General features: G+C 36.1%; 1 protein-coding gene across 1 annotated transcript in view; it reads right to left on the reverse strand.

The window, feature by feature from the left end:
- Nucleotides 1-26935, reverse strand: part of HTR2C (5-hydroxytryptamine receptor 2C) — a 343880-nt gene that overhangs the window by 309708 nt on the left and 7237 nt on the right. The gene's annotated exons all lie outside the window — the stretch shown is intronic.

Raw genomic sequence — 26935 nt, forward strand, 5'->3', positions numbered from 1 at the left:
ATGTTACCCATATGTATTAAAACAATACTGAAAGCTGGAAAGGGAAATAACATTTGAAAAATCACCATTTCCATATTAGTTATCTTAAAAGTATCAATTGACAGTATTTATTTTGAGATGTGGAAACAAAATTAAAACAAACATTAGCTAGCTACATCTCTGCAGTAAAACAAATAACTTTGGTGTAACAACATTAATATTTAACATGTTTTAAGCATAAAGAGTTTCCCAGAGCATACTAAACATGACCCCGAAGTTTTAAATACAAAATATAAAGCTGTGGAACAGACTCAGAACCCCAGAGTTGGTATAAAGATTCGTTTAAGTTGAAGTTATTTTGAGATTCAATATATGCAGAAAAAAAGCCACCTGGGAGCTTCCCTTATCTGACTAAAAACAACAACTTCTGGGAAATGAGGCTACCATAAACCGCCACTCCAGGGGAGTTTTATGGCTCTTGAAGATGGAAAGATCTCTCATACCTGTATAGACAAACATTACCACAATCTTATCTCCTGTCAGTTCTCCTAAAAACCCATTTGTCGTTCCTAATGAAATTTATTTGTTTTTTTCCATAGAAGCAATTCCTTCCCCTTCCCCTTTCCCTACTAAATTAGGTATTTACACCTTTAACTTGAACCATTCAAAAAGCCAGCTGCTTTCTTTTGTGGCTTTATATGCATATGAAATAAACCTTTTACTTCTTTTAATCTCGCCTTTGTCAGTTTAATTTGCAGGCCTCATTTCCTGAACCCAAGAGGGTAGAAGGAAATGTTTTCCTCTGCTACAAAGCTAATTCTTTCACTCAACTAAGTAAGTAAAATAATATGCTGTAAAGACCATTTCTCCTGTGGTGAGAAATACATATGAAATGTTAATTACCATACTATTTGAAACATTAAAATATTTTATTAGCTCATAATCATCAATATAAATTAGCATGCTTAAAGCATAGTATATAATATTTTTGTGATAAAATTTAAAGCCACAATTTAAATAATTTAATGTAATTACCCCTTTAATCATCCAATATACAATGGACCATAAGAACAAATTGTTATATTTTTCATTCCTATAACAGTAAATAAAAATAATTGTTCTGAATTCAAAGTTGTAAAAAACAACTTGGATGAAACTTTGCTGTTTTACTCTAACTTTTAGAAAATACATTTAATGTTATAAATTAAAAAATTGAACTAGTATTTTTTATCTCTTTCACAGCTCCAAGTAGCACAAAGATTTATTGAAATAACTATGTGATAACACACAATCACACTAAACCTCTATTTTAATGAAATGGTAGAGGACTTATAGTATATAAAAACAATTTCTTCAGGAAAAGGGATGCAGAACTGGTTCTACCTAGTATGTTTCAAGAAGCAGAAGTACAAAATTAGTAGCAATCTTGGAGCAATGGTGAGACTCTATGCTTGATGAAGAAGTTGATGGCCAAGTTATTAGTCTATACAATAAAAATTTTACATAGCAATGCTGAAAAGCATAAAACCTTTTAATACACGGTAACAACATGTTCTACCTGCTGTAGAACACACTTAATTTCACTATCCTGTACAAGTGACCCTTGCAGGGATTAAGACATTTGTGGTCAGAAGGGAACTGCTGCCCATGGAATTACAGCCTCCTAGTGTTAACTGTGACTATTGCAGTCAGAACAATGTGAGCTGTGATTGTGGTTATGCCATTTATTTGTGCAGGATTTATTTATTTCAAATTCCCACCCCACCCCTTGAGGAAAGATTGATATATCTCATAATGAAGCATTTCTGCTCATTCATAAAAACAATATGATAGAACAATTTCTTCAAAATCTGTTAACCGAAAATATACTTTCTGGTGTTTGTAAAATGTTAGTGTACATGCCTTAAATTTTAATTAATTTTGAAGAAATCTGGAATACCCTAGGGGAAATTAAATCTTTTTCTCAATTTCTGTGTTTCTTCAGCCCTACTTGATTTGCTCCTCCCCCACAACCACAACATTCTTTATATTGTTTTGCATCTATCACACACTCTCCTTTCCCAGCCTTTTTCTCTCATTTATACATGTCTGAGATATATTTTCTGTTCTTTTTTTATTTATTTTTATTTGGAGGATAATTACTTTACAATATTGTGTTGGTTTCTGCCATGTATCAACATGAATCAGACATAAAAGTATACACCTTTCTTTCCTCTTGAACCTCCCTCCCACCTCCCACCCCATTCCACCCCTCTAGATTGTCACAAAGCACCAGATTTGAGGTACCTGTGTCATACAGCAAATTTCCACTGGCTATTTATTTTACATATGGTGATGTATGTTTCAGTGATACTCTCCTAATGTTCTGTCATTTTAAGTTTCTATCCATCTTACTGAATAGTTCTTTTTTTTTTTAATTTCCTCCTGATTTTTATAGATTTTTCTCTTTTGCAGGCTACTGACTCTAGATAGAAAAGAAAGCTACTTCTGACCACAAACTCACTCTGCATATCAATCCAAACACTATACAATTTCCTCCCACAAAAATAGCATAGGATATTTTTGAATCTCATATATGCAATCCTATTGCCTCCTAGGCTATTTATAATTGCTTTGAAAAGTGACATTAAAGGTAATTTTGTGATTGTTCAATCTGGCCTTTCCTACAAAAAGTATTGTTATTTTGCTTTCAGCCTGCCTGAAAAACAATATTACAAAATGGTGGTTTCAATTCAAATTGTACTTTAAAAGTCCTAAGAACTAAATGAGGATTTAATGGATTTGCTGTTTTATTTTCCCTCAGTTGAAATAACAGGGGAAAAGTAGGCATTTAGAGTACAGTGTCTATCAAAGAAATGCCTATCTTAATGTGCTAAAAGTCATCACTAAAATTCCAGTACTCAGTCCTGAGTTGGATGAGGAAATGCTAACATTACAAAAGAGCTGAATGTACTTCTTCAGAATAACGTGGATAGTCCACATTTAAAAATAAAGAGTCATTTTTCAGGATTAAAACATAACCACATTTGAACCAAAATGTACCCTTTATTGCCCACTTTGACATTTAAAAAATTCAATGAAGCATAATTTACATGTAATAGAATGCAAATATTTAAAGTATAGTCCAGTTTTGATGAAGGACTACACACCTCTGTAATCACCATGCCGATGAAGATGGAATGTTTCCATCCAATGGACTCCATTGTAGTCATTTCATCCCCACCCTCTTTCTCCAGGCAACCACTTTCTTACTTTGATCACTATAGATTATTTTTGCAATTCTAGAAGTTCATAAATTGAACCATACAGTATGTTCTTCTCCTTTTCCATTTCTTCTATCTTTTGTTTAAAACATTTTTTCTTTCTTTCATGGAGTCTTATTTACAGACTGTTGAAAGCAAACATATCACCTTGCTTTATACTGTTGACTTATTAATCTTACCTTTCTCTTCAAGTTACCATGGATTCTTTAATATCTCAATCTTTGTCTAACACAATCCTACCCTTTAAAGCATGTATGCCAGAAAAAAAAATATTGAAACAAGTGTTGGGGGATGTAAATAAGATTTTTAATATAAATTTAAATGAAATGTATGCATTTTCTTAGCCATTATGAGATTGTTTTAATGAGGAGTTTATTAAATAGTAAATGTGTGTGTGCATGCTCAGTTGTGTCCCCAACTCTTTGCAGTCCCACGGACTATAGCCTGCCAAGCTCCTCTGTCCATGGAATTTTCCAGGCAAGGATACTGGAGTGGGTTGCCATTCCCCTCTCCAGGGTATCCTCTGCAGGAATCTTACCCATGTCTCTTGTGTCTTCTGCATTGGCATGCAGGTTCTTTACCAGCTGAGCCACAGGGGAAGCCCTAAATGGTAGATACCTATATAATATCTTGGGTAGAAAGTACAAGTTTTTTAAATTTATTTTTTAATTGGAGGATAATTGCTTTACAATGCTGTGTTGGCTTCTGCCATACAACAACGTGAATCAGCCTTAAGTATACATATGTTCACTCTCTCAGACCTCCCTCCCAACCGCCCCTCGCCCCCGCCACTGCATCCCACCCCTCTGGGTTGTCACAGAGCACCGGGTTGAGCCCCAGTTTTTATGTTCAGGTTTTATATACTTAATTTTTTTTTTTATGTTGGCAGCTAAAATGTTCAACAATCGAAAGTTCCTACTAATGTGCAATGCTGCTGCTGCTGCTGCTAAGTCGCTTCAGCCGTGTCCGACTCTGTGCAACCCCATACACGGCAGCCCACCAGGCTCCTCTGTCCCTGGGATTCTCCAGGCAAGAATACGCGAGTGGGTTGCCATTGCCTTCTCCAATGTGCTGTATAGTACACCACTATTGTAAAAGAATAATGCAAAGCCAATCAAAAGGGAGGCAGTTTTGCTTCATAAATAACTTCTGAATAGGTGTAATTTTAAGGAAACTTGTTCCATATTAAAGATTTAGAAAAAACAGATGGCAAGCTTGAATCAACTTCTTCTTATGGTATTCAACCACAAATAGCATATACACAAACTTTTTCTGATACAAATGCCTAATTTCTGGAAAGGATAGTCATATTTGGCAAGTGCTGACTGGATAGGATGAAATAAATGAACTAGCAGTTTAAGTTTGTGCTAAGTCACTTAGTTGTGTCCGACTCTTTGCAACCCCATGGACGGTAGCTCACCAGGCTCTTCTGTCCATGGAATTCTCCAGCAAGAATGCTGGAGTGGGTAGCCATTCCCTTCTCCAGGGGATCTTCTCAACCCAGGGATCGAACCCACGTCTCTTGCATTGCAGGTGGATTCTTTACTGTCTGAGCCACAAGGCAAGAATTTGAAATTTATGTTTTCCTAATTAATTGCTTTTGAACATGAGTACTTTGAACACCTCCCTTTTACTGATTGTGCAGGACTAAAATAAATTTAGTAACAAAAAATAAGGATAATAGAAGCTCTGATACAAAATTTGTTAACATTTAGAAATGTAGAACAGTTAAGGATTTAGACAGATAAGTCAAGACCATATTGCCTGGCTCCAACCACAAATTTTCTTTTGTTTTGTTTGTCAATGCCTCTAAGTATATAAACAACCTCTGCCATTCCCAGCAGGTACATCTGTTAAAAATCTGCAAGTTTTCAGAATAAGCAAATCTATAGTGACAGAAAGGATCTCTTGTTGCCTAGAGCTGTCTGAGGGAGGAAGGGATATAGAAGCTTGAGGAGTGGGGAGTGACTGCTACTCTGTATAGGGTTTCTTTTGGGGGCAAAAATGTTCTAAATTGTGAGGATGGTTGTACAAGCCCTGCAAGTATACTAAAAATGGGTTGCATACTTTAAAATGGGTGAAGTGTATAATATGTGAATTTTGTCTCAATGAAGCTGAAAAGATTTTGAGGGTAAATCCATTACTTCAAATGAAAAATCTTGAAATAACTTTGAAAGATTGATCATATTATTTAAAAATCTATTGGGGAATATATTGATTTCACATAATAATAGTGTGAACATTTATTAATGTAAGAATCATGAAAGGACACATTTTAATTTAAAATAATAATTCTAATATCTGAAACTCTGCATGTGTAAATGTGTCATTTTGTAGTGATGTGTAAGCTGGGTCTGGATATTAAAAAGTAAAACTAAATGGCAAATATGGCAAGATGACTAAAACATTATGAAACCTTTTGCTTTTAATTGAATAAGATACATTCAAAGGTTGATCTTTATCTAGCCTTTTTGTCACATCAGCAAATATTTAGTGTTTATATATAATGAGAATGATGTGAACTTTTCTATTTCACATGACTCTTTGATCTTAATACTAAGCCATATATTCCAGTGACTTCTCTGGTGAGGAAATGTCAAGTCTCTAAGCATTTAATAAATTGCCAAGAAGAAGAAACTCTACATTCTTTATTATGGGCAAAAATTGTCTTTGATACTTCATTTTGACTTCTCTAGTCATGTTTCTGCTTTATTGACTATGCCAAAGCCTTTGACTGTGTGGATTACAAAAAACTGTGGAAAATTCTGAAAGAGATGGGAATATCAGACCACCTGACCAGCCTCTTGAGAAATTTGTATGCAGGTCAGGAAGCAACGGTTAGAACTGGACATGGAACAACAGACTGGCTCCAAATAGGAAAAGGAGTACGTCAAGGCTGTATATTGTCACCCTGCTTATTTAACTTCTATGCAGAGTACATCATGAGAAACGCTGGGCTGGAAGAAGCACAAGCTGGAATCAAGATTTCCAGGAGAAATATCAATAACCTCAGATATGCAGATGACACCACCCTTATGGCAGAAAGTGAAGAGGAACTAAAAAGCCTCTTGATGAAGGTGAAAGAGGAGAGTGGGAGAGGGAGAGGGTGGGAAGATTTGGGAGAATGGCATTGAAACATGTAAAATATCATGTATGAAATGAGTTGCCAGTCCAGGTTCGATGCAGGATACTGGATGCTTGGGGCTGGTGCACTGGGACGACCCAGAGGGATGGAATGGGGAGGGAGGAGGGAGGAGGGTTCAGGATGTGGAACACATGTATACCTGTGGTGGATTCATTTTGATATTTGGCAAAACTAATACAATTATGTAAAGTTTAAAAATAAAATAAAATTAAAAAACAAAAAAACAAAAAACTCAACATTCAGAAAACGAAGATCATGGCATCTGGTCCCATCACTTCATGGGAAATACATGGGGAAACAGTGGAAACAGTGTCAGACTTTATCTTTTTGGGCTCCAAAATCACTGCAGATGGTGACTGCAGCCATGAAATTAAAAGACGCTTACTCCTTGGAAGAAAAGTTATGACCAACCTAGATAGCATATTGAAAAGCAGAGACATTACTTTGCCAACAAAGGTCTGTCTAGTCAAGGCTATGGTTTTTCCAGTGGTCATGAATGGATGTGAGAGTTGGACTGTGAAGAAGGCTGAGCACTGAAGGATTGATGCTTTTGAACTGTGGTGTTGGAGAAGACTCTTGAGAGTCCCTTGGGATACAAGGAGATCCATCCAGTCCATTCTGAAGGAGATTAGCCCTGGGATTTCTTTGGAAGGAATGATGCTAAAGCTGAAACTCCAGTACTTTAGCCACCTCATGTGAAGAGTTGACTCATTGGAAAAGATCTCTTGCTGGGAGGGATTGGGGGCAGGAGGAGAAGGGGACAACAGAGGATGAGATGGCTGGATGGCATCACTGACTCGACGGATGTGAGTCTGAGTGAACTCCGGAAGTTGGTGATGGACAGGGAGGCCTGGTGTGCTGTGATTCATGGGGTCGCAAAGAGTCGGACACGACTGAGCAACGGAACTTACTTACTTACTTAGTCATGTTGATATTCATTAAAAGTTTTTGCGGAAGGGCTCTGTACCTTGTTATGAAAATTTATATCTTCCTTTCAGCTTTTTCTTTTGTTTAAACTGTACCAGCATATATACACACACACACATACATACATACACACACATATCAACTGCTGGTTTTAATTTAAAAAATTATAAGACACTGAATTCAGAATTGAGTTACAAACTAGTGACAGATTCTGAATAATCCATAGCGTTTAGCTCTGATTAGTATTTGGAAGCTGATTCTTAAAATATTTATAGAGAGCAGGTGGATTTATTTAGTATGCTTAAAACTTATTAAAAAATATCTAGTGATAATATTTACTCAACTTGAAGTGACAAACTCCACTGTAAAAATTATAGGAAAAACTCAATAGAAAAATACATTGTCAATCTGAAGCTATATATCAGAAGAAAGTATTTTAAATTTATAGAAAGACAAGGTGGAGCTTTTCAATTTGACGTGAATTGATGTGCATTTAAAAGGCAGGTACCATGCTTAGATTTGAGTTTGTTAATTATGAAAATATATGACCATTATATGAAATTAAATTGACTATTAATATGAAATTAGATTAAAATAAAATCAATTATTATGCTATTAAGATCAGCTCAGTTCAGTTGCTCAGTCATGTCCAACTCTTTGCGACCATATGGACTGTAGCATGACAGGCCTCCCTGTCCATCACCAACTCCCGGCACTTGCTCAAACTCACATCCATTGAGTCAGTGATGCCATCCAGCCATCTCATCCTCTGTCTTCCCCTTCTCCTCCTGCCTTCAATCTTTCCCAGCATCAAGGTCTTTTCAAATGAGTCAGTTCTTTGTACCAGGTGGCCAAAGTACTGGAGTTTCAGCTTCAGCATCAGTCCTTCCAATGAACACCCAGGACTGATCTCCCTTAGGATGGACTGGTTGAATCTTGCTGTCCAAAGGACTCTCAAGAGATTTCACCAACACTACAGTTCAAAAAACAGAGACATTACTTTGTCAACAAAGGTTCGTCTAGTCAAGGCATTTTCCTGTGGTCATGTATGGATGTGAGAGTTGGACTGTGAAGAAGGCTGAGCACCAAAGAACTGATGCTTTTGAACTGTGGTTTTGGAGAAGACTCTTGAGAGTCCCTTGGACTGCAAGGAGATCCAACCAGTCCATTCTGAAGGAGATCAGCCCTGGGATTTCTTTGGAAGGAATGATGCTAAAGCTGAAACTCCAGTACTTTAGCCACCTCATGTGAAGAGTTGACTCATTGGAAAAGACTCTGATGCTGGGAGGGATTGGGGGCAGGAGGAGAAGGGGTCGACAGAGGATGAGATGGCTGGATGGCATCACTGACTCGATGGACATGAGTCTGAGTGAACTCCGGGAGTTGGTGATGGATAGGGAGGCCTGGCGTGCTGCAATTCATGGGGTCGCAAAGAGTTGAACAGGACTGAGCGACTGATATGATCTGATCTGATATGATGGTTCAAAATCATCAGTGCTGTGGCACTCAGCTTTTTTATAGTCCAACTCTCACATCCATACATGACTACTGGAAAAACCATATCTTCGACTAGATGGACCTTTGTTGGCAAAGGAATGTCTCTGCTTTTTAATATGCTGTCTAGGTTGGTCATAGCTTTTCTTCCAAGGAGTAAGCATCTTTTAATTTCATGGTTGCAGTCACCATCTGCAGTGATTTTGGAGCCCTCAAAAGTAACATCTGTCACTGTTTCCACTCTTTCCCCATCTATTTGCCATGGAGTGATGGGACTGGATGCTATGATCTTAGTTTTCTGAATGTTGAATTTTAAGGCAATTTTTTCACTCTTCTCTTTCACTTTCATCAAGAGGCTTTTTAGTTCCTCTTCACTTTCTGCCATAAGGGTGGTGTCATCTGCATATCTGAGGTTATTGATATTTCTCCTGGCAATATTGATTCCAGCTTGTGCTTCCTCCAGCCTAGCATTTCTCATGATGTGCTCTGCATAGAAGTTAAATAAGCAGGGTGACAATATACAGCCTTGACGTACTCCTTTCCTAATTTGGAACCAGTCTGTTGTTCCATGTCCAGTTCTAACTCTTGCTTCCTGACCTGCATACAGATTTCTCAAGAGGCAGGTCAGGTGGTCTGGTATTCCCATCTCTTTCAGAATTTTCCACAGTTTATTGTGATCCACACAGTCAAAGGCTTGACATAGTCAATAAAGCAGAAATAGATGTTTTTCTGGAACTCTGTTGCAGTTTTGATGATCCCATGGATGTTGGCATTTTGATCTCTGGTTCCCTTGCCCTTTCTAAATCCAGTTTGAACATCTGGAAGTTCACAGTTCACGTATTGCTGAAGCCTGGCTTGGAGAATTTTGAGGATTACTTTACTATCATGTGAGATTAGTGCAATTGTGCAGTACTTTGAGCATTCTTTGGCATCGCCTTTCTTTGGGATTGGAATGAAAACTGACCTTTTCCAGTCCTGTGGGTACTACTGAATTTTCCAAATTTGCTGGCATACTGAGTGCAGCACTTTCACAGCATCATCTTTTAGGATTTGAAATAGCTCAACTAGAATTCCATCACCTCCACTGGCTTTGTTTGTAGCAATGCTTTCTAAGGCCCACTTGACTTCACATTCCAGGATGTCTGGCTCTAGGTGAGTGATCACACCATCGTGATTATCTGGGTCGTGAAGATCTTTTTTGTATAGTTTTTCTTTGTATTCTTGCCATCTCTTCTTAATATCTTCTGCTTCTGTTAGGTCCATACCATTTCTGTCCTTTATTGTGCCCATCTTTGCATGAAATTAAGATATAAAAGCAGAATGGAATTTCATGATATATATAGTCAAAATATTTCTTATGTTATTGTAACTGCTTTTTTCCCTAATAAATATGATTTTGGGGAACTTAAGGTGAATCTATCTGTTTTTTTTTTTTTCTTCTACTGTTTATTATGTGCTAGGTTATTCATGTACATTATATATCCTAGGGTCAGTCTCTCAAGGCATAAATTTTTACCCTAATTTTTAAGATGAGGAAGCTTAGATTCTAAAACCTATTTAAAATACTCTTTACACCTATACCCCAAACTACCCTTAGAACAATTGCTTACTATATATTAAACAGTATTAATCAGTCCAAATATAATAATAATCTTTATTAAAAAACACCATCTTCCAAAGCTTTAACTGTTCAAATCTTTACATACTAAATGCTCTTAGTCACAAAGGTCTCTAAGTAATTTGACACAAATTACTTTAAAAAAGTAATTTTTAAAGACTTTTTAAAAAGTCTTTTTAAAAAATATGATTAATTTCTTCCATTTTCCTATTTCATTGCCAATTGCTATCATTAGATAACATTTTGCACACTTTTCCACCTTTATTTTTGTTAGTAAATGATTATTATCTCACCTTTAAAAAATGAACTGAGATGTTGACAATATATACATTCTTGATTTGTATAATATATGACTAATATCTCCTGAATTGTCTTCCATTTAGTTCTCTGAGAATCTCTCCCTGACTAAGTAATTGTTATATTGAGAGTCTGTTTTTTCCATGAGTATTTGGGAAGCTTTTTAAAATTTAGGGCTGTTAATCAAGGTGCCATGAAAATAGCATACACAGCCTTTGTAGTCAGACAGTCTTAGTTTTGGTTCCCCGCTCTACTCCGTTTAACTATGTATTTGGGCATGTGACTTAGCCTTCCTATGTCTCCACTTCCTATTTATTATGGTGGTGGTTAAAATTACATAAGATGATATACAGACTGCCAAATGCACTGACTGGAATATGATGGGGGCTCAATACTTGTAAAATTCCTTTCCTTTCCTCTCCTCTTATTACTAGAGGTTCCCATGATTTCTTCCCTGAACCACCTCCTACCTGGAAGATTCTGTTCTGTATTTACTACATAGAATGGTAAATATAAATAATTAAAGTAATACTATAGTTTAAAATTCTGACACAAGGTTGGATGAATAGAAAATTGATTCCACTGATCATTGAGTATTTTCTTAAGCTATCCATTTTCCTTCTGGTTACCATTTCCTCTAGTACATATCTAAGTGAAAGTTAATTATTTAACATTTGCTTACAAGATACATGAATGTTTCAATTCAGTTTCAAATCAATCCAATATTTGCAAAGTCCACATGCAAGTGAATAATAGAAAAAGGGTCACAGAAGTTAAAAAGACTTCATTCTATAAAATGTACGTCATTGTTTTTTTACCTTTTATATCATGCCATTGATCTCATGATTGTTTATGTTATGATTTCATCTTTCACCTAAGCTGTTGTTCACAGATTGTCTTTGAAATCCATGAAGGTCACTGGTTTGTTTTCTTATAAAATGACATAATGGATTAAAGCTGGAATTCTGTAGATAGTGACTCATGCTTGCATTTGTACATTTTAAAAGATGTAATTTATAGAAAGGAAGCATCCAGCCTTGAGGTATTTCAGATTTCAGTTGCTCCAACAAATTAAAAATGGCTAGCATAAATAAGTGCACATGACCTGTCAACTAGTCAGTCATCTAATTTAAACTTCAAAAAATTTTCTCTTATTTGTATTTTACATGTTTATTTCCCTCATTGTGAATATATATGTGTAACAACATATCTCACAGAAATATCTTTACCTATATGTCAGTAAGAATAAAAGTGATCATCTTTAAAGTATTCACATACTTGTACTAACTTTCAAATTATTGAAGCCAAGAATGTAAATGTACTTTCTGTTCATTCTGAATTTATTAAGCATGACACACTTCCCAAGGACAGTACAATGTAGTAAAAATTTTAAAGTTGTTCATTTAATATGCCACATAGCCTTCAAGAAGCAGTGGGCCATGGTGGAAAAGAACCTGATTTCAGATTTAGTAGATTTGGGTTCTCTTTGTAAGCTTTGCCAGTAATTAGCTGTGTGACCTGGAACAAGTCAGGAACCGTCTCGAAGGCCTTAATTTTTTCATCTTTAAAACACAAACATTATTAAATTTGGTACAATTGATATACTTCTGTTCTATTGCTTTATTAAAATGGTTAGTACTTAATGCATTATTGCTTTTATAATTTCATCCATGCATTTAGGAATTATAAAGTACTTTGCTAACATTCCTAAAATTATCAAATTCCATAAATAATCTAATTATCAAAATGATCGAATTCCATAAATAATCTAATAAAACCTCTTTTGATGTCAAGAACTGTCACTTGATATTCAGACAATTGATTCTACCTGGGATTATAAACTAATGCTCATCATTTATGTTCTTACAAGATAAGCCAAGGTGTAACTCAGATATCTAAGGGCTTACTAATAACAAATAATTCACATGACTCCTCTGTGTAAGAATTTTACTATTTTCACTTGCCTCACTCGATTAGCCTAACCCATTTCTGGACAGACAGGAAGTACTAATAAACTCATGTTTGCTGACTCATTCTTTAAGTAAATTAAGAGTGGCAGGATTGAGCATGAATGACTCCAGACTCATGGAGATATTTTTTTTATAAAAATATTATCCGTCTGAAAAATTGAGTCATTAAAAAAGCGATTTGGTCATTATATGTTTAGGTTATAGTGAAAAAGTCACCTTAGAAAGTTTATCCAAATTCATATCCTTCTTTAGGCTTTGCGGCAAAGGGGTTTTTTTTTTTGTTTTTTTTTTTCCTTTCTTTCTTTCTTTTTTTTTAATTTAATTTTATTTTTTAACTTTACAATATTGTATTGGTTTTGCCATATATCAACATGAATCCGCCACAGGTATACACGTGTTCCCCATCCTGAACCCTCCTCCCTTCTCCCTCCCTGTATCATCCCTCTGGGTCATCCCAGTGCACCAGCCCCAAGCATCCAGTATCGTGCATCGAACCTGGACTGGTGACTCATTTCATATTTGATATTATACATGTTTCAATGCCATTCTCCCAAATCATCCCACCCTCTCCCTCTCCCACAGAGTCCAAAAGACTGTTCTATACATCAGTGTCTCTTTTGCTGTCTTGTATACAGGGTTATTGTTACCATCTTTCTAAATTCCATATATATGCATTAGTATACTGTATTGGTGTTTTTCTTTCTGGCTTACTTCACTCTGTATAATAGGCTCCATCAAAGGGTTTTTATATCACAATTTTAATCTCACATAATTTCTTTTTTAGGGCTTCCCTGATGACTCAGTAAGTAAAGAATCTGCCTGCAATGCAGGAGACACAGAATACAAGGGTTTGATCCCTGGGTTGGGAAGATCCCCTGGAGGAGGAAATGGCAACCCACTCCATTATTGCCTGAAAACTCCCATGGATAGAAGAGCCTGGTGGGCTACAGTCCAAAGGGTTGCATAGAGTCAGACAGGACTGAGCCACTAAACATGCAATCTCTTTTTTGTCTACATTCCTCCCTGAAATTTCTCTAATTTAACAGTGGACTTTTCCTGCCAAATCCTTTATGTAAAGTTTATATACTAGAGCTCTAACTAGACTCTAAACTACTGGAGATAAGAAGTAAGTATTGTTTCCTCTTCTGGGAGGCCCTGGAGTACTGTCAAATGTCTTGTACAGAGCAGAACCTTAACAGTCACTAAATGTAGGAATAAATAAAGTTGGGGGAAAACTAGGAGTTTCATTTTGAAGATTCTTATGACCCTTAGATATTCTCCAGAGCTTTGAATAATCAATTCTTAAAATTTGGATCTTTGTTTTTTTTCTCTATACAACTTTCTGTCTATTAGAAAGTTTTTACATTCAGCTAAACAAGACTGGTATGAATTGCTCTAAATTCCTTTACAGGTTTGACCTAGACAGGTTTGACCTGTCTCCAGAAATCAAATATTATATTTTCAGCTATCCAAAGATCCACCATCATCTGATGGTGTATGTCTCACCATTAATTTAAATATACTTAAATCAGCACCTAGTCCCTAACTGACTTTTCTCACATTGTGTATGTAACATGAATGTCCCACCCCTTGGATGGTTTCCCTTCCTCTGTGTCAATTCAAACCCTGGTTATCCTTGGGCTCCAGTTCAGTTCCTGTCGTACAGTAAGATGCCCTTAATTGTTTCTCTTTCTTCATTTGCATATGGCACATAATTTAGTACTTCATTACATAATGTCTCAATTTTGGTTGCATGTCTATATATTTTATCTTATCAAATAAAATGTAAGTCTTATGGAAGGAATTAGAGCACACAAGAAATGTTCATTAAATAATGGCTTGACAATTTTGTGTCTCTAAAAATAAATACTATATTCTCTGCCATGTTTTTATAATGTCAGGCATAATTAAGCTTAAAAAATACTTTTTTAGTGATGATGATAAAAATCTACATGGTTGCTCAGCTAGATCTGGAATAGGCTCCAGTGCCACAGACTGAAACCTGGCTGAGGACAAAAGTTTGAATAATTCTTTTGAAAGTATTATATACCAAATTGTATAACTTTTGATTCATTAAAGATGGTAATAAAGGAATTAGATATTTTTCAGGGGGATGTAATTAGAGATCAAAGTAAAATACAAGGAGAAGTCATGAACAAATCATAAATTACCCTTCCTTTGTTCCTTCTTGCTATCTGGGGTTACCTTCAAAGACTCAGGAGTTGTAAATACAGAGTAAGCTGAATACTCCTTATAAAAGATAGGTTTTGATACAAGGGAAAAGGATTATATAAAGTACAATAAAAGACCTCCAGATGAATATCTGTCCATTAATTGTCTTTTCTTTGGAAGTACTTGATAAAGTAATAGCTTATGTGTCCAATTAAATCTTAGAATATATTAAAGGCATGAGATAATTTCTAATTAGGAAGCTCAATCATAAACTAAGCATTGACAATGTTGATATTCAGCAAGATATTAATGAACTCCCCATGAAAAATTATCCGCTGAAAACTGACTTTGGAGTAAAATAATTCAATAGTCTATCAAATTTTATTTGAGAACTAATAGGACCACTTTATACTTTAATTTATCAGAATTTTCTTCTGGAAAAAAAAAAAAGCCTTTCCCAATACTTGTATTTAATGCTATTTCAACCAAACAAAGTATTTTCTGTTATTAGGGCTCTGGTTATCACAGGAAATTTGAACAGTGTCAGGGCTAGTGATTATAAAATAAGGAAAAAGACATAGGTTGAAATACTCTATTGCAATATTGAAAGAGGAAATCAAAGAGGGCTTGATTGACTTTCAAGAAACCATCCTTGGCTAAAGTACAACTGGACAGCTAGCCTTACAATTTATTCTGCGGGAAGAGATTTGGATTTTTTTTTTAGGTTTTTATCAAAGTCATGTTGCTCATCAATCAGCCTTTATTTATTTAAACCTTGACCATATGCAAATGAATGTCTGCTCCTCTGTAGAAAAATAAACATTTGTCATATGTTCTTTAATTATCCCAGAATAATACAATTTCCCTCTCTCTCTCATATTTGTACCATTTATTTCTGAACACCTAAATTTCTCTGGAAGTAAATGTCCATGGTGTGAGGGGAAGGGGGTATACTGGAAATAGACTAAAATTTTGAATAACAAAGCATGGATTTATTTGAATCCTGGCTATATATCTAATTCTGTGATCTTGAATGAGTAGTTTAACCTTTCTTATCACTAGTTTTCTCATTTGTATAATCAATATAATAATATTGGCTCTCACTAACTCTGTTATGCATACATGCTCAGTTGCACAGTCCTGTCTGTAGCCTGCCAGGCTCCTCTGTCCATGGAATTTTCCAGACAAGAATACTGGACTGGGTTGACATTTCCTCCTCCAGAGGATCTTCCTGACCCAGGGATCAAACCTGCATCTCCTGTGGATCCTGCATTGGCAGACAGATTCTTTACCACTGAGCCACCTGGGAAGCCCTAACTCCCAGTTATGTTTAAAATGAAATGAGAAAATGGATAAAGATATTTTAAAACTCTAAACCTCTATAAATATAAATTTTATTTATTTAAACCTCTATAAATGTAAATTTTATTAAGGTAAGAAAAATAGTTAAAAATAAGGATGTTCAGTGACATTATAAATACTTCTGCTATATATATATACATATATATATCTTATGTTAGAAAGTAAGATAAATAATGAGAGAGAAGAAAGGAGGGAAAGGAGAATGAAAGAGTAGCTCTTAGGCTAAAAAATCTATAGTAGCAAATAAAGAAAATTAAAAAGAAAAAAATTTAAAAACTGATAAAAGAGAATATAACATAGATATTCAGTTGAATTTTTTAAAATGTACCTGTCTTAGCAACTATGTGGTGTTATCAAGAAATTTTGAGTTCTCTGCATGTGATGTGTATTTATTCTTCCTGAAACATAGCTATAAGAGTTAAAATAATGGAAAGTTTTAAACTATGAAACATAAATATCTCTAATTTTCTTCCTTCCTATGGGTAAAAGAGTTATTGATGTTTAAAGATTGACAATATGTATCACTGGAATAGTTTGTATTTCTGCATTACTTTCATATTGAAAAGACTTTTGCTGAAGCATTTTGATCCACTTGACCTTTACTTCTTTTTCAACTTTGTATATCTATTAAGCATTTTTAAATTAAAAAAATGTTTTACAACTTAACTCCCTCAAAAAGTAAAATAGTTATCATGTTATGATTCACCATTCAAGATTATATAGAAATCTTATTAGAGAATCTTTTGAGAAAATAAATCAATGATAATTATTCTTTAGCATAATTTCTATAGCCTGAAGAAGTTAGTTTATGACCTGTTAGAATAACTACAAAATATAACCATGGTTTCTGCAGACACGGCAGGGTATTATCCATCCTATCAAATCATTAAATAACTTCACTTGTAGAGGGTTTGTAACTGTACACAGTCTATCTTAAAATATCAAAAAATCATTATGTTTAATTTGTTATTGATAACCAGTGGTCTCTTAAATTTATTTTATGTAATAAAAGACAGAGTGATTTTCACTCATTTATAATTTTTAAATAATATAAATCTTTTCAAATGTGGGACATTGGAATGAATGAGTGGAAAGGACAAGCTTAAAACCTGAAATGAGGGACAAGCTTTAGCTTGTATAAAGGTTCCTTATGACCATTATTTTCTGGGCTGTAAAAATCAGCTGCTGCTGCTGCTGCTAAGTCACTTCAGTCGTGTCCAACTCTGTGTGACCCCATAGACGGCAGCCCACCAGGCTCCCCCGTCCCTGGGATTCTCCAGGCAAGAACACTGGAGTGGGTTGCCATTTCCTTCTCCAATGCATGAAAGTGAAGAGTGAAAGTGAAGTCGCTCAGTCACTACCTGAGCATTATTATTTGAAGTGTATTTTTAGAACTAAAAAGCCATTAGCATTTTCATAAGATTTACTTTTTTAACAGATGAGAACATAGACACTCATAAAAGATGAGGATCCAGGTTATTTAATTCTAAATTTACACCATAAAATCTTTTCCCACAGTGCTCGTGTGCTTTTATATGTTAATTATTCAGCAAATATATATTGATAAAACCCACACTGTGTAATGATGTATGCAGAGGGTAGTGGGTTAGGGGTATAAACATGAATAATATATAATCTTTGTCCTATGTGAATTTATAATCCAATGGGAAAGATATGACTCAAATTAAAAAGTGAGATGATACATATAAAACTTTAAACACCATGCCTGGCACATAGGAGATCCTGAAAGCCAAAATCCAAATATGAACAACAAAGTGCAGTCCAGTGTATTTAGTGGTGTAAACAATAGTATCTATTCTCTTGATGTATAAAACAGTCTTTTGGACTCTGTGGGAGAGGGAGAGGGTGGGATGATTTGGGAGAATGGCACTGAAACATGTATAATATCATATATGAAACAAGTCGCCAGTCCAGGTTCGATGCACGATACTGGATGCTTGGGGCTGGTGCACTGGGATGACCTGGTGGGATGATATGGGGAGGGAGGAGGGAGGAGGGTTCAGGATGGAGGACATATATATACCTGTGGCAGATTCATTTTGATGTATGGCAAAACCAATACAATATTGTAAAGTTAAAAATAAAATAAAATAAAATAAAAAAGAAGAAGTTAGTGAAATCCAAACAGAATAAATTACATGAAGAAAATCACAACGTAAATGAGAAAAAAATTTTTGAAATTCAAATTCTAGTACTCTTATGTATGTGGGGGCCAACCTAGATGCTTTTTTATATGGCCAGGAGTCTTTTTATAACACAGATATAAAATCATAACATTTGAATTTTAAGCATTGCTTCTTGGCTTTATAGTCTACATAGTATATTCATCTACCCCCCACCCTCTCACCTTGATAATAAGACAGTATGGTTTTCTCTTAATGAACCATGAGACTATTTGCAGTCATTTTCCAATGTTATCCATTGCCTTGGAGATCATCACTTCATGACCCACCTTATAGTCTATTTCATCTTAGCAGTTGACAGCTACTTTGGAATCTGGAGTTGGGCAACATTATTTTGTGCCATTGTAGTGGAAGTGGGGAGCCTGCAGAGTTCAAACATGGAATTGGGAAGTTGTCTGAGGTGAAATTTAAAGCACTGGCCATGTAATTCTATAATCACAATGGGAATGAAAAAAAAATGGACACATTTGAACAACATTTTCCAAAAATTATTCAGAAGCTATATTGATGAATTTAATTGAAAATAAGATGGAGAGGTGACCTAAGAATGACTTCAGTGCAGAAAAAACAAGCCGTATTTCACTTATCATGTGAAAGCAACATAATTTTGGAGGAGGGGGGTCTTTTAAAAAATATCTAACAATATAAGTATTGCCATAAATGTATTCCATATTATGTTGCAGAAATTTGTGTACTTTTATTTTATCCTATTGCTTCACTCTGAATCAAGACACTCAGAATATCCACTGTGGACATGAAAATTTGTCAGCTCTTCTTTTTTTTAATATAAATTTATTTATTTTAATTGGAGGTTAATTACTTTACAATATTGTATTGGTCAGCTCTTCTGAAAATGGTATTAATCTAAGGTAAAAAAAATCAAATTACTTAAACAACAATATACTATCTTCTAAGCTTTTCAATGTTTTTAACTTTTAAATTCTGACTATTTTCGTTACAGTGGCAAAATTTGTGGGAGTTTTCTCCATATTCTTTTCCTTGATTATATATTGTGTCTCTAGATGTATAACATTAGGAATATCAGTCATTTAATTTCAGTAGTTTCTGTCTTCTTGTTTGTAACAAACAAATTAGTTTGAAGGACCCTTACAGAAAGATCACCTATCAACTCTCTCATTTTATGGTTGTAAAAACTGAGACCCAAGTAAAATAAGTGACTGACCCATTGTTTTCCTCGTTCATCCTAAATGGGAGGGTAGGAAAGAGAGAAATCAATAAAACCTGTACCATGAATTGAAGTTTTATAATTACATGAAATTGTCTTTTCTCTATGATAGAACTATTAGCTTTTGGGGGGAAGTATTGTATAATATTTCTAACATTCCAACAAAGTGTAGTGCATGTAGTAGGCCCTCAACAAAGACTTGCTAAAATCCACAGTGCTCACAGGATTTTAAACTTACCTTCATCTTATAGTTAACTAATTTGGCAGATAAACATGGATAGTGAATTTTGTAAATTTACTTGCAAAAGAATTTAGATAATTGATCGAGGTTTGGCAGTAGAAACAGGAAAAGTTGAGGTAGGACATACTAACTTAAAACTTGGGAGAACAAGTGTCATTGTGTCAGAGAGAAAGTAGAATGTTGGCTTCCAGAGGCTACGGTCAGGGGAGAATGCAGAGTTATTGTTGAATGGGTATAGAGTTTGTGTTACAAGATGAAAAGAGTTACGGGGATAGATGGTGGTGATGGTTGCACGACAATGTCAATCTATCTAACATTCTTGGATTTTACACTCAAAAATGGTTAAGATGATAAATTTTATGTTATATGTATATCCCCACAATAAAAACAAATTTTTTTAAAGGAAGTAACTATCCTAAAAATGATATCTTCCAAAAGGGGAAAAGGAGTCATTGTATCAGTGAGTAGTTTGAAGGTTTATACTTCTACCATGTATCATAAATTCTTTTCCATTTGCACAGTGATTTAAAAAAATAGGTATGGAAGTGTGATGAAAGAACTAGAGAAATGTCTATTGAGAAACCAGATCATTTATAGTTTCTTAAAATTTGGTTAAAAAAATATTTGTTGGCAAGGTCCCATATTCCTGTTTTACTTCCACCAAAAATAACGTCATCAACTTCTCTCTGAATCTCATTCAGATTGACATTACATAATATAGGATGTGGGCCTATTACTGTTTGAGAATCAGTGACTAATCAAAAAATGCTAGAGCAAGCCACAAAGCATTAAATTAATTTTAACTGTTTTTTTCTAATCTAAGATGAAAAAAACCCTGACAGAGTAATGACTTTATCAAAGCAATTCATTAATAATAACCTCTGAATTCCTATCACATTACAAAAGTGAGGCAATAAAGCTCTTGGTTACAAATTTATTTGCTGCAAAGACATTTGGGGATTGTTATTTTTAAAGTTTCTGCTTCTCTATAAGCCGTCAAGCCATATTGTGGAGTGAATCTACACCTTTGAAGTTGCTAATTAAAGGCCAAATAACAAGGGGATTCTATAGCCAGAATGTGGAAATATTCCTAAACATTGAGCACATCTTCACCAGATATGTATGTGGCCAATAGAATGTGGTGTCTCTATGTTACAAGATATGACATATATACATGTATATGTCCATATATATATATATATATATATACATACATACATACACACACATACACATTCTCCAGGCCAGAATACTGGAGTAGGTAGCTGTTCCCTTCTCCAGGGGATTTTGCCAACCCAGGGATCGAACTAAGGTCTCCCACGTTGCAGGCAGATTCTTTACCAGCTGAGCCACAAGGGAAGACCATATACACAGATATATATATATATATATATATATATATATATATATATATACACACACACACAAAACATGGTATATTTTCCTGTGAAATGGAAAAATAAGCCTGTACATGATAGGACTAAGCTTTAGCTAACTAGTTTAAGAAGATTTATAATTTATTAATTGATCTAAAGCACGTTCAGAGAGATTGTCTGTAATCATTTCAGAGAAACCTGTTATTCTTTTAGATGCCTTGAGTTGTTAAATACTATTATGCAGGTATACTAAAAATTCTACTTTAGTTCTTCCTTTATCTTCTTTCACTTTTGCTTTAACCATTGAAACATATATTCCTCAGAGATTACATAGACATATATAGATAGAGACATAGATATCATATATGGCAACATATCAATCAAGATACATTAATTGATTACTTATATAGGCAAGGAATTTGCCATATAAGTGGGCAAAAGATTCAGGCAAGAGGTGAGGGCTTGAGCCAGATCTTGAAGACCAGGTAGAACTTAGATGCATTTGAGAAGGGAGGCTCATATCACAGTACTGGACTTCTCCAGTCTGACTTCAGTATTTCTAGTAATAAATACTCACAAATCAGGTTTTATGTCATTAAAATTTAAGTAACAAAAGGAAGTCCCCACTCCAGCACTTTTGCCTGGAAAATGCCATGGACGGAGGAGTCTGGTAGGCTGCAGTCCATGGGGTCGCTACAGTCGGACACGACTGAGCGACTTCACTTTCACTTTCATGCATTGGAGAAGGAAATGACAACCCACTCCAGTGTTCTTGCCTGGAGAATCCCAGGGACGGGGAAGCTTGGTGGACTGCCATCTATAGGGTCGCACAGAGTAGGACACGACTGAAGCGACTTAACAGCAGCAGCAGTAGCAATAAATGGAAGTAGTAAAAACAACTTTTGAAAGAAAAAACCCTTTAAATATACAGAAATTTTGTGACCCCATAGACAGAAGCCCACGAGGCTCCCCCATCCCTGGGATTCTTCAGGCAAGAACACTGGAGTGGGTTGCCATTTCCTTCTCCAATAGTCTTTCTACCTTACATTAACTTTAGTTGAAATATTGTACTCTGATACAGTCTTTCTACCTGAGCTCAGATCAGTAAACTAAAAAATCTGACTATTACTGTTTATAATACCTATGTTTTAAGTCAGAGTTATCACATTATTTCTCTGGATGCCAGTGTGAAAAGGTAATACATGGGAAATGGGGTCATAAATCCTTTCAAATATCTCTGAAATACAATAAATGATTTTTAATGACCCATCTGTCACTCTGGTCTCTGACCTCTAGGACTTCAAATTTTCCTATTTCAATTCCAAGTAGGCAACTTTAGATAAGTGATCAAATTTTAATGGCTTTGCTCTGATATTGAGTGTATGTCCAACTCACTATAGTGATACCTAACCCTTTGCACTTATCCTCTGTATATAATAGTATTATGTCTCTGATTTCATTTCACTCTTAAAGTGATGTCTACAACTCCACTGAACTTCACTCAGGCTTCCTATCCTTGTGTCCCCTGGTATTAACAGTTCTTTCTCATTTGCTCTACTTTTGTATTGGTAGTTGCATTTCCAGACAAACTTACATGCCTATCTTCACCTTGCCAAGTAGCACATGAATGATTAATGGGCACTGTCAGTAATAATATCCTCATCTTCATATGCAAATCTGTTCTACCAAACACTAGTGACTACAGTAGGGGGGGGGGGGAAACTAATTAATTCCTAAACAGAGGAGTAGAGTTTACTGCTTAACAACATGGTAACTGGCATCAAATCTGCCTCGTTTTAAGCTTGATTTTGGTCAATTACTTTGAGTAGATTATTTAACCTCAGTGGTGCCTCAGTTCCCCCACCTGCAAACTGCAGATATTAGTAGTACCTTTTCATGGGGTAGTTGTGACACATATAAGTAATACATGTAAATCTCTTAGAAATGTGTGTACATAGTAACTTTCAATAATTAACAGCTATTATTATCATTGTTTATACCTGTTTTTTGAAGAATGACTATTTGCTAACTTGGGCAAGTCTTCCTATCTTGAGTCTATAAAGTCATACCTGAAAATACTCAATCTTGATTACAGAGATAAAATGAGAGAGATGTGAGTTTAAAATACATGTATAAAAAGATTTAAACACTGTGACATTTACTCATAGGCATCTACTAATGATTTTATAGACAATAATCTTATTTTATATATTAAAAAAAGAAAAGATAAAGAGAGTCCTGGTCAATTTTTAGAACGCTGTTATTTTCTAGACGTTAGTTGACATTGTCTTTGGTCTCAATGGTGTTTAATTTTGATTTTTAAAAATTATATATTGAGTCTACCTTCATACCCTGCCAATAATTCTGGTTAACTCTGAATGCTCACCCTTTGTTTCTCACTCCCAATCTCAAGCTGCTTCATTTTCTTTGGATGGTCACATTCACTACTCACCTTCATTCCTTCTAGGCTTGGCTCATCACCTTGTACAGGCTGTCCCCAAGGCACCTTGAACAAACTCTGCATGCTCTGCTTTCTCTATTGCTCACTCCTTTTGTCAGAAATGTACCCCGCTTTGCTCTCCACCAGATGATCTCTTCCTCTTAAAGTCACTTAGACTTGAATAATAAGAAACATGTTTAAGAATTTAGGGTAGATGAATTGGTTATTGCTGACTACGTCAACAGCTTCCCATGTGCCAAAAGAAACTCTGATAGAGGAGTATGGCTGGAGATGGGATGGGGAACAGGGTCATAAGGGTATTTAATAGAAAAATGAGTCAGAGGAAAGCTTAGTTATTTTAATGACTATAAATGTGTAGTTATCTTAGCTTTCTTTGTTAATGGTCACAATCAGAGTAGAAAATAGGATAGATTAACTCAAAATACTGGAGGTAAAAGGTGAGGACAGTGAAATGGCAATGAGGGGTGCATATTGGGTCGTGATGAGAAACACAGGACTGACTAGGAAGAAAATGAAGTGGAGCCAAGAGAGGGCATTATAACTAAGAAATTTTGGAAGGGCCCAGGAAGACTTGATGAGGCTGAAGAGCAGGTACAAGAGAAACAGAAGTGGGGGCAGGGTGAGGCCTGAATGTCACGATCTGAGGGTAGTATTTTTTAACATAAAATTTTAGAAATTGATGTTTTTCAGGTGTAGCCATGGGTCTGAAGCTGAGGACCATGGGAAATAAGAGGTCAAGGAATTATGAGATTCGGCTGTTATCTGGCAATCTTCATAGATACTGGTCTCCAGAGGATGTAAAGATTAAAAACGAACGTTAAGAAAAAGCCAGATCCCAAAAATCTCCATGAAGGTGTACACAACAGAGACAAGAAAGAAATGTGGGGATGGTATATATTTCAATAAAATATTGTTTAAATAAGAGTGGAAGAGACATGTCCTAGTGTTTTGGAGGTTGAAAAAAATGGAACTAGGTGAGTTTCACCATGACTTTAAGTCTTTACATGTGGAGGGGTTATAAGATTAATGAAGGGGGGGATGTTGAGGATAAGAATTAGTTTACATTCATTTGAGAGATCTGTCAGGAAGTAGGAAGACTTCCATAGGAGTAAACCAAGTAGGAGAAATCCAAGTTTTGTTTAAAGCAAGGAGTCTACATAGAGGAAGTATTCTGTGAAAAAGCTAAGGGTCCCTACTTTCTAGTACATTGCAGACAAAAATTTTCTGCAATGATGGATATGGTCTATATCTGAGTGTCCAATAGGTAGTCACTACCCACATGTGTTCATTGGAAGGACTGATGTTGAAGCTGAAACTCCAATACCTTGGTCACCTGATTTGAAGAGCTGACTCATTTGAAAAGACCCTGATGCTGGGAAAGATTGAGGGCAGGAGGAGAAGGGGACGACAGAGGATGAGATGGTTGGATGGTATCACCAACTCAATGGACTTGAGTTTGGATAAACTCCGGGGGGTTGGTGATGGACAGGGAGGCCTGGCATGCTGCTGTTCATGGGGTCACAAAGAGTCAGACATGACTGAGTTACTGAACTGAACTGAAGCCACATGTGGCAGTTGAGTAGCTGAAATGTGGTCTGTGAGACTAAGGGACTGAATTTATAACTTTTTTCAATTACAATTAGTCTAAATTTATATTGAGGGCTTCCCTGATAGTTCAGTTGGTAAAGAATCCGCCTGCAGTGCAGAAGACCCCAGTTTGATTCCTGGATGGGGAAGATCTGCTGGAGAAGGGATAGGATACCCACTCCAGTATTCTTGGTAAATAGCCATATGTGGCTGGTGGCTGTTGTATTGGACAATGCAGTTCTAAAGTCTTTCTGATAGCTGTCAATGAATTTATGCTTGGTTATGATAAAAGGTTACCCTTTTAAGTGAATCAGTTCAGTTCAGTCACTCAGTCGTGTCCAAGTCTTTGTGACCCCATGAACTGCAGCACGGCAGGCCACCCTGTCCATCACCAAATTCCGGAGTTCACCCAAACTCATGTCCATCGAGTTGGTGATGCCATCCAGCCATTTCATCCTCTGTCGTCACCTTCTCCTCCTGCCCCCAATCCCTCCCAGCATCAGGGTTTGTTCTAATGTGTCAACTCTTCTCATGAAGTGGCCACAGGATTGGAGTTTCAGCTTTAGAATCACTCCTTCCAAAGAACACCCAGGACTGATCTCTTTTAGAATGGACTGGTTGGATCTCCTTGCAGTCCAAGGGACTCTCAAGAGTCTTCACCAACACCACAGTTCAAAACCATCAATTCTTTGGCACTCAGCTTTCTTCACAGTCCAAATTTCACATCCATACATGACCACTGGAGAAATGATAGCCTTGACTAGATGGATCTTTGTTGGCAAAGTAATGTTTCTGCTTTTCAATATGCTATCTAGGCTGGTCATAACTTTCCTTTCAAGGAGCAAGCATCTCTTAATTTCATGGCTGCAATCACAATCTGCAGTGATTTTGGAGCCCCCAAAAATAAAGTCTGACACTGTTTCCACTGTTTCCCAATCTATTTCCCACGAAGTGATGGGACCAGATGCCATGATCTTCGTTTTCTGAATTTTGAGCTTTAAGCCAACTTTTTCACTCTCCTCTTTCACTTTCATCAAGAGGTTTTTTAGTTCCTCTTCACTTTCTGCCATAAGGGTGATGTCATCTGCATATCTGAGATTATTGATATTTCTCCTGGCAATCTTGATTCCAGCCTGTGCTTCTTCCAGCCCAGCGTTTCTCATGATGTACTCTCCTGCTGCTGCTGCTGCTAAGTCACTTCAGTCGTGTCCGACTCTGTGCGACCACATAGACGTCATCAAGCAGGCTCCTCCATCCCTGGGATTCTCCAGGCAAGAACACTGGAGTGGGTTGCCGTTTCCTTCTCCAATGCGTGAAAGTGAAAAGTGAAAGTGAAGTCGCTCAGTCGTGTCCAACTGCAGCGAGACCATGGACTGCAGCCTACCAGGCTCCTCCGTCAATGGGATTTTCCAGGCAAGAGTACTGGAGTGGGGTGCCATTGCCTTCTCTGCATGATGTACTCTGCATATAAGTTAAATAAGCAGGGTGACAATATACAGCCTTGACTTACTCCTTTTCCTATTTGGAACCAGTCTGTTGTTCCATGTCCAGTTCTAACTGTTGCTTCCTGACCTGCATATAGGTTTCTCAAGAGGCAGGTCAGGTGGTCTGGTATTCCCATCCATCTATTACAGAATTTTCCACAGTTTATTG

The sequence above is a fragment of the Bubalus bubalis genome, chromosome X (assembly GCF_019923935.1).
Source record: "Bubalus bubalis isolate 160015118507 breed Murrah chromosome X, NDDB_SH_1, whole genome shotgun sequence".
Taxonomy (NCBI): domain Eukaryota; kingdom Metazoa; phylum Chordata; class Mammalia; order Artiodactyla; family Bovidae; genus Bubalus; species Bubalus bubalis.